We start from the raw sequence: 9843 nt of genomic DNA, 5'->3' as shown, positions 1-9843 counted from the left end.
CATTCCCATTTTTTATCTTCAGAAATTAATAAGTAAAGAAGGTAAGAGACTTTCCAAAAGTTGCACAGCTAGTGAGTAGTGAAGCCAGATTTCAACCCCAGGTCCATCAGAGCCCACAAGCTAAACTGCTACCCTGTACTGCTTTGTACCTATATAAGCATGCATGCACATTTGTATGTGAATGTTTGTATGTGCACATTATGCTTTGCCATGTTTTAAAAAGCAGTAAAACAGCTCATGAAGTAAGTAGAGGTGCAGCCAGAAGCTGAGTAGGCCTGGGACTCTCCTGACGCCATGGCTGCCTCCCTCTGGGTGTGTGGTGTGGCTCTGCATCAACACCAGTTTCCAGTTAGCTCTGAAGACTGGGCCAGAGAGGACACAGGTCACTGAAATCCAAAAATAATGTGTAAAGTACATTTTCTGCAATGCCTGTGTTAAACTATCCTGCTGGAACTGTTCAAAGAAGTTCTGGCGATGTGTCTGAGTTCACTTCATTTCCCTTGCTGTCCTTCCTGAATAGAGGTTCTAGCCAACTCCCAGTGACCAGGGCTGGAAAATGGGGAAGGCTGGAGGGAGAAGGGGTGCTAGGAGAGGCAGGACATGCAAGGGCACCCACAGAGACTGAATAACTGAGGAAACTTTGGCTTCATTATATAAGTTGTTAACAATGTAAGAGAAAAATGAAAGGAATGGGGGGAGAAGGACAAGTGCTTGTCAAAGGGCACCAGTGAAATTTAACTGATGGAGGATAGGAATCCGCACTTTATCCATGTTGACAGCATTTTCTTTAAAGAGATGACTGACTGAAACAATTAGGAATTGTTGTAACTCAGCTAGCCTTTTGACTATATATCATGCCTTAACTTCAATGAATGATTCCTGGAACCTGTATCTCCCAGTCACCTGAAAGTGGTTATAAATAACAGGAACTGTTTGAAGGAACTTCGTCAATCTTGGACTGAATGCAGTCTTCTATCCCTATGCACGCCTCATACCTCTTAGGAATTCCACACTCTGGAGGCTTGGCGTGAACAAATGCCCATCTCCAAAGGAAGCCAGCCAGTCCCTTGGCTCTCTGTACAGCCCCTGCATCAGCAGCAGGAACATGTCTTAAATTCAGTCAGACGCTCTCTACTGTGAAATGAAGCACACGGGCCTCACACGACACTGGAGGTCATCTTCTCAGCAGCAGCAGGTCAACTCTCCTGCCAATCTCTGGAGCACCGTGGGGACCACTTATGATCTCACTCTGAATTTTTAGTCTCTTCTTAGCTCCGTGAGTCCCAATGACCCTTCCAACATATTCCCTTTTTGGGTGAAAATTGCCAGATGTTTCCTGTAGATTGCAATCAAGAATTCCAAATGATAAAAGGCTGTGTGAATCATCCCATATAATAAAAGGGTAATATGCAAATTGACCCTAACAGCAGAATGACTAGGAACAACTGGTCCCTATGACATCCAATGCAGAAGCTGCCCCCTGATGTGGTCAGTGTGCTCCCACAAGGGGAGCTTCATGCAGTGGCGGTGCTAAGGATGCTAAGGATGTCCAACTGCCCACTGGGAGCAGGCTTAAGTAAGCTGCAGTTGGACATCCCCCAAGGGCTCCCAGGCAATCAGAGGGATGTTCACCTGTTAGCTTAGGCCCTTTCTTCCAGGGAGTGAGCCTAAACTGGCAGGTGGACATCCGCAAGGGGTCCCTGACTGTGAGAGGGTACAGGCTGGGCTGAGGGACCCCACTGAGTGCATGAATTTTTGTGCACCAGGTCTCTAGTTTAAAAGGAAAGAGCAGTGAAAAAGAATGGCTATTCATTTAACCCTTACCAGTACCACAACCATAAAAACTACAACACAGCCTAGAGTTCTGTATTATTATTATTTTTTTTTTTACCTGCTACAGCCATTCTGTCTGGCACCATCTGCTGCAATTCCTCTACAATTTGCCCTACATAGATACAGCAGAGCTTCAGCTCGAGAGTCCAAGAAAACGGTTTCCATTGCTAGAAATTCACATTGCTTATTGACTCAAAAATTGGAAAATGTTTATTTGCAGTTTAAATTACTACAGTTTAACAGAAAAGGCTTCTCACAGAAATCTTCTGCAAGCTCCTCTCAGTGATGACCTCCCACAAACAATCCCTGTAAGGTTCAGTGAATGATTTGCATTAGGGCAAGCTGATGTGAAGATTTTTTTGGGGAGGCAAACACTCCCGCCAGTCCCCTGAGACTTACATAAACAGACTGCAAGTATTAGAAGAATCACTCTTGTTAAATAGATAACACTTTCATAGACCATCTGGGAACCAGGTAATTGTAACAATATTTCTGGGCTAAATTCCGGTTGTTGCTGCTGCAAATCAGAAAGAATGGAAAAGACATCTTCAGTTTCTTAGAACTGCATTGTCTTTAATACAGTTCAGCAAGAAGAAAGCGATGGTTAAGATCACAACTAAATTTTTACCACTGATTTAGTTTCACTAAATGAAATTATATTGATATATTAAAAAAATAATAAGCTAATGTCTTGGACATCCTCCCTCTTCTTTCTCTCAACTTCCCCTTTCAGGTGACAGAGTCATTGGACTGAGAAAACTAAGGCAGTGATTGTGTATAGTTGTTTGTGTGGCCGGACCAAGGTCACAGTGGCATGGAGAAGGAGAGGAGGAAAGCAACGGGAAGTGTGAAAGGTCAAGTTCAGAGCAAGAAAGGGGATTCAAAGGCGGGATGGGCCAGTTATCGATTTATTGCCTCTCATCTCCAAACCTGCCATTTATCACCTGCTTCTGTGATGGTGGAACTTGACCCTTCTTAAGCATTTCCTTTTGCAGAGAGCATGCATTACAGTAGACATTGCAGGTGGAGGCCAGTGGGCGAAGGGGTAGGGCTTCTCTTTCTGCTTCTGAAGGCCGCTGTTTTGTTTCTCGCTTGCTTCTATCACAAGGCTTCAGTGATATGTGTGAGAAAAAGCCAGGGGAACTCTTCCCCAGCCCCTTTCTTAGAACTCTCACTTTCTGGCAAGTTTGCAGCCCCTGAGCCTTTCCAGGGGATCATCTCTCTGTGGACCTCTCAATGTGGGCAACATGCACCCCAGACCTCATGGTGCCCTCATGGTGAGCAGGCTCCACCCTGGACTCCCTCTGTTTGCCCATCCCTTGCCCATCCCCAGCACCATCCAGCCATGCCTCAGAGAGTGTCTCCTGCTTGCCTGGTCCTGGGGCAACAGAGAAAACTTGTTCTCCATCCTGTAGAAGGATACCTTACCTTTATCTCCAATGAGGTCTACATCTCAGCATTAGGCAAGGGGCCTCACTTTTAAGTATGTGCCTTCTGAAGTATTCTTTCTCAGTCTTAGGAGATTCTTTAAAGTTTTCTAAAAATACTTATAGTTACTCCCCTATAATAGTAAATAAGGCTTTATTTCCAGCTTTCCCTGTGTGGTTTTTGTCCCCAAACTGAAACCTCATTGATAAAGAATTGGTAGAGGGAGTAGCCCCACAAAGATGGACTTTGATGATTGGTTTGATCATAACCTTATTCAGGAGTGCAGAGCTGAACTCTTTGACAATGGGGAATAGGGCACTAGTCATCCATGGCATATGGTGTCATTATAATTAATTAAGCTATAACCCGTGTTTGATTTTGATGAAATACGAAATGAAACAAGTGCCTTAGGAACTCAAGTGGTTGCTGCACTTGATTTTTATGGAAGTAATGATGACTACAAGGACAATGATTTGGGAATACTTTTTTTCTAATTCATTTGAACATTTACAAAAAGAAAATGACATCTTAGTTCCTTTAACTTTTAGCTTAAATTGCTAAGAGCTTTCATAATAGGCTTGAATGGATCCCTTTTTTCTTATAGTCATGGAGCTAATATTGCTTAAAATAAAATGCACAATTTAATTATGTGGGATGCATTATTACAACCATAGTTAAATTCACGGTTTTATCACGTTTCTCAAGTGGAATTTTAGATGTTTATTGGGGAAGAACACAATTATGAAACTTGGAATGGGACAATTGGTTGGGTTCATATAAAGCTGGCAATCTTGAATCTCCATGTCATTCTGAGCCTCCCTTACCAAGGGAATTATCTTTCTCTCTAGCATCTGAGAACAACAGCTTATCTTTGCTTGGGAAATCCTATAACAACCTCACTTGGGGCAGAGCCTTTAAAGTGAATTATCATTCCCCTCCAGACAAACCACAAACACAGTCTGTTGCCATTAGACCTATGGTTAAATTTCATCATGTGCTAAAAGGCCAGAACACCCTATAACCCAGAAAATAATAGCTTGCATACCAAAATAATTGCAAAACTTTGCTATTCCAAAAGAGCAGAAACCCCAGGGAAGATATGCAGAAGTGAAATCTAAGGGTGCTGGACCAAGTGCAGCACTTAGATACAAAGCCAAGGTGGAAATGTTTACCATAAAGGGTAACATAGATACTATCACTAGTAATCAAAATGCTTTGACCCACAGGAATATTGAGCAATGGGCTAATTGCCCACGGTATCCCTAGGAATTAAGTAGATTGGTAAGCTGCTAGAGTATTTGTTGACTGATATAATAGAAAAAACAAACTCTGTATCTTGAGCCAAAAATCCGACTTGAGTGACCAAAGTTGAAGAGTCATGGCCTCTCTGTGAATTTTCAGACCTTAAATCAATTCATAGGCCAGAGCCCTTGAACTAAGAGAGAAGCCAAATTAATTTGAGGAAGGACCCTGTGCCACTGCTACAAGTACTTACTGTAAAAAGTAGCCAGTAGGCATGGATTAGCATGAAAGTGCACTGAAGAAAGGTCCTCTGGTCCTTGAGGGATTATTAGACAATAATTTTGAATATATGCTAATTACCAAAGACTCAAAATGTCATTATGGCCAAATAACCAAAGTGAGGGCTTATAATCATCAAATAATATATGAAGGCTTAGTTCAAATTTGACTTACAGTGGGCTCAATTGATCTTCAGCTTGGCTCTCTGGCATAAGGTGAGGGCCACTATGGTAAGAATAACTAAGTGAAAGCCCTTGGAATATCCCCTCCCCATCAAAATAGTAAATTAGAAGCAATACCTCATCCCTATAAAATTTCAGAAATTAACGTCACCATCAAATGTCTGAAAATACCAGGAGTGGTGATACCTGGCACATTCCCATTTGACTAACCAGTTAGGCCAATGATGAAGTCAAATGAATATCACCAACCACTCAATTCCATGGTTCTTATGGCTATCATTTCCTTCATAGTTCTCCAGCACCAGGAATATTATACCAGCCAATGCATCTTCTTTGACCAGATTTATGCTACATCACTTCCAGTGACAGCTTTAGCAACTGCATTGCTTCAGGGTTTGTTTATTCTCCATCAACCACTTGAGATGGGTCCTCATTGCCAGCCCTCCAGTGAATGATCTATCTCCAAAATGACATTTATAGTCTGCTTCTGAGAACCACTTCTGATAGTCAAGATTGGATTCTCTGGCAATAGAAACTGAGATACTGACTTGGTGAGGTAGGGTTGGGAGGGTGTTTCAGGAAAAATATCTTTAAGGAAGAAAGGAAGGCAGGATTGGGCAGAAGAAAAAGCTGATTCAGTTGAGTTTGGGAGCTGAGATGTCTTTCAGAGTGTCCCAAGTGTAATCCACAGGAGGCTGGGCCTTTGTCTCTCTACTTCAGCATATTGTTGGCTGTGGAATGCCTTCTGGAAGTTGGGGTAACTTCGGGCAAGGTGATTTTGGTGACCGAGAGCAAGTCCAGTAAGGGAAGCAGCTGTGAGTCAGGAACGGAGTGAATCAGATATAAAGCAGGGGTCTAGGAGGGGCACCATAGTGCTTTCTACTCCCGTAGTTGCTAAGTCATGTCCTACTGAATATTCTGCCAGCCTGGAACAAATCTGTAGGTTCAGTGTCCTTAGTGTCTGAGTTTTAAAAACTGCTTAGCTGGGAAAGAAGGGACTGAAACTTTGCATCTTTCCAGAATAAAAAATTAATGAGAAAGAATAATTTAATTTATTTCTTCTTGCCCCTGAAGTTTTGAATAAAAGAGAATTAAAAAGCAGGAGGATAGAAAGGAAAGTGATTGGCTTATTGAGTGCTGGAATGTCAGGCCCTTTTCTTGACTCTCTGCCTTTTAGTAGATAAAACAGAAGGTGGGGATGAGTTTCGGCCTGCAGCTTGGTAGACATAACACTCACATTAAATCAAGTTAGTTCATCCTGATATCAAACTTACTACAAGTCCATAGTAATCAAACAGCATGGTATTGGCATAAAAACAGGCATATAGATCAATGGAATGAAATAGAGAACCCAGAAATAAACCATCCCTTTATGGTCAATTAATATTTAACAAGGAAAATAAGAATATACAATGGGGTACTGATGATCTATCCAATAAATGATGCTGGAAATATTGGACAGATACATGCGAAAAAATGAAACTAAACCACCTAATTACACCATACACACACACAAAAAAAAACAAACCTCAAAATTGATTAAAGACTTAAGTGTAAGTCATGAAACAATAAAAAAATCCTAGAAGAAAACATAGGCAGTAAAATCTCAGACATTTCTTGTAGCAATATCTTTTATGATATAGCTTCTTGGGCAATGGAAACAAAAAATAAATAAATAATCAATAAATAAATGGCACAGCAAAGGAAACCATCTACAAAATGAAAAGACAACCCACTGAATTGGAGAATATATTTGCTGATATGTATGATAAGTAATTAACTGCCAAAGTTTAGAAAGAACTTATACAACTCAACACAAAGAAAACAATGAAATTTAAAAATGGGCAAAAGATTTGAATAGACACTTCCCCAAAATGAACATACAGAGGGCCAATAGACATAAGAAAATATGCTCAATGTCACTAATCATCAGAGAGATGCAAATTAAAACCACAATGAGCTATCACCTCACACCTGTCAGAAGGGCTAGCATCAATATATCAACAAATAGCAAGTGTTGACCAGCATGTGGAGAAAAGAGAATCCTCTTGCACTGCTGGTTGGAATGCAAACTGGTAGAGCCTCTGTGGAAAACAGTATGGAGTTCCTAAAAAAATAAAATATGTAACTGCCTTATGACCCAGAAATTCCACTTCTGGGAATATATCTGAAGAAATCCAAAACACCAACTCTAAAGAAGATATGCACCCCTGTATTCATTTCAGTGCTGTATACAATAGCCAAGATTTGGAAGCAGCCTACCCATTGGTAGATGAGTGGATAAAATGGTGTGGTATATTTACACAATGGAATACTGCTTGGCTATAAAAAAGAAGGAAATATTATCTTTTGTGAAGACCTAGAGAGTATTATGCTTAGTGAAATAAGCCAATCAGAGAAAGAAAAATACTGTGATTTCACTTATATGTGAAATCTAATGAATAAAATAAACCAACAAACAAAATAGAAATATACTTACAGAACAAACTGACAGCTGTCAGAGGGGAGAAGGATTGGGAGCTGGGTGAAAAAGGTGAAGGGGTTAAGTAAAAACAAACAAATAAACAAAAACTAAGTACAGACAACAGCATGGTGATTGTTAGAGGGGGAGGGGGAGGGGATGGAAGTGGGCAAAGGGGACATAAGTGGTGGTGAAAGAGACTTGGCTTTTGGGTGGTGAGTGCATGATGCAATATGCAAATGATGTGTTAGAGAGTTGCACACCTGAAACCTGTGTGGTTTTAGTAACCAATGTCACCTCAATAAGTTCAATTTTAAATAAGTTCAATGTGAAAAGCAAAAAAAGAAAAGAAAAGAAAAATGCACAAATGACAAGTACGGGCATTTCAGAAGAATCCACCCAGAAAGAATATAATCGCTTCTCGGCCTTTTGGCTAAGATCAAGTATAGTATCTGATGTCTGTCCCCAAGCTCTAGGGCAGGGCACAACAATGCCAGAGGTTGAATTCCAGTTTGGTTCCAGAAACCCCTATTCCTTAGAGGTCTCTCCCCCTGTTCTAACATCCGTTATTCACATGCGGCCCAGGCTCTTCCTGCAAAGGTGTCACCCAGACCTGGCCTCCCAGATCACTTGCAGCGGTGGGGTGGGCAGAGATGGTGGAGCAGGAATGTGGGAGACAATTTATATCAATTTAGGCAAAAGACATTTCATGGGGTCCTTCACTTAACACATTCAAATGTTTCTTGGAAAATGTGGCTCAAGTCCTAACTGGTTTGGCTCAGTGGATAGAGCTTTGGCCTGCGGACTGAAGGGTCCCAGGTTCGATTCCGGTCAAGGGCATGTACCTTGGTTGCAGACACATCCCCAATGTGCAGGAGGCAGCTGATCAATGTTACCCTCTCATCGATGTTTCTAACTCTCTATCCCTCTCCCTTCCTCTTTGTAAAAGAAATCAGTAAAATATATTTTAAAAAAAAGAAAAGAAAAGAAAATGTGACTCAAAGTAAAACAACAGGAAACAAAACCAATTGTAACACAGGTTAATTGATATAAATATGGGTTAAGTTTCTACCATATATTTCTGGTCACTAAAACATCACCAAACTTCTAAATAAAGAGCCAAAACACCTCTAATATTAAACAATGAAATGTGAGCTATATCTGCACTTAAGAACAATGAATGAAAAGAAGATAGTTATTTTCTATCCCACCTATTCCAGTTCAGGATCATGGGAAGCCATACCCCAGCCCCACATCTCAGGGTGCAAGATGGGACCAGCCCTGGACAGGACACAGGAGCCCTTCCATCACAGGGCCACTCACACCTCCCCACACTCACTCAGATTGGCACAAGTTAGAATGTTAGTGAACCTGACTGGCACATCTTTGGGATGTGGGAAGATACAGAACACCTGGAGAAAGCCCATGGAGCCCTGGGAGAATGTCCAAACTCTACACAGACAGTGACCCCCAAAGGGAATCCAATCCATTTTTTTTTTTTCCCTCACCAATGTTACAGTAAAGCAAAGTTAAATAAAATACCATTATTTTAGGACTTGCTTTATTAAATTTGCAGGCTCCACTAAGGTATTATTGCTACCAATCATAAACCCATTGTTCAAGACTCTATTGGTAGTAATTTCCAAGTTGCACCCAGCAGGAAACTCAGATATTGGTTATTCATTGAGTCAACTTTAATCTTTTGATTTAGTCTGGGAGTCCATGATTTTAAGACTTAAAGGTTTGTTCCAATTAGGTACAATACTCAAGCATAAATTTGAAAATGTGGAAAAATGTTAGCTTTTATTGCTATCTTAAAATTCCCATTCTTTCCACTATATGATTACCTACAAACCAATTAGGCTGTGGTTTGTGCTATTACATTTCCTTTTACACTACTGCACAGAATGATATAATTCTGTGAGCCATCCTGGGAAGTAGGTGGTAAACACTGTGCTATTAGCAAGAAATGAATTCAAAAGGAGCCAGCAGAAATACAGATAAATGCTCAGTTCTTTTTCTCCTTTATCTCTTCTTTCACCTCATCCCAGTTGAATGAATGGAGGGTGGAGGGAAGGAATTCCTGAATTCTAAATCTTTCTTTGTACTCAAAGAGTTTCAACAGAAAAGAATAGGAATTTGTTCAAGACAGCAGTGAAATGTCTGTGACCAGAGTTGTTTAAGCACAGAGTTATTGGTAAAGATGCTAATTTGACACAAATGTGGAGGTTCAGCTGAGGATTGGAACCAGTAATTGAGAAATGATTGGAAATTCAGGAAGTACTCTTTTCTTCATATTGCATCTCTGTTTTCTGTTGCACATCTGCTTCATATTTCTGATTTTGCAGGTTGGCTTCCAGAACAGGGTAGATGAACCATCACTTCCAAGATTGTCAACTCCATGCAAGAAAGCAGTCC

The 9843-nt window shown here is 40.8% G+C and overlaps 1 pseudogene; it reads left to right on the top strand.

Annotated features, from left to right (window-relative positions):
• Positions 1 to 7838: 7838 nt before the first annotated feature.
• Positions 7839 to 7956, top strand: LOC118713879 (annotated as a pseudogene).
• The last annotated feature ends 1887 nt before the right edge of the window (positions 7957 to 9843 follow it).

Source organism: Pipistrellus kuhlii, unplaced genomic scaffold (genome assembly GCF_014108245.1).
Source record: "Pipistrellus kuhlii isolate mPipKuh1 unplaced genomic scaffold, mPipKuh1.p scaffold_m20_p_9, whole genome shotgun sequence".
Lineage (NCBI taxonomy): Eukaryota > Metazoa > Chordata > Mammalia > Chiroptera > Vespertilionidae > Pipistrellus > Pipistrellus kuhlii.
Note: the sequence above shows the minus strand (reverse complement) of the source record. Positions and strands in the feature narration are given on the sequence as shown.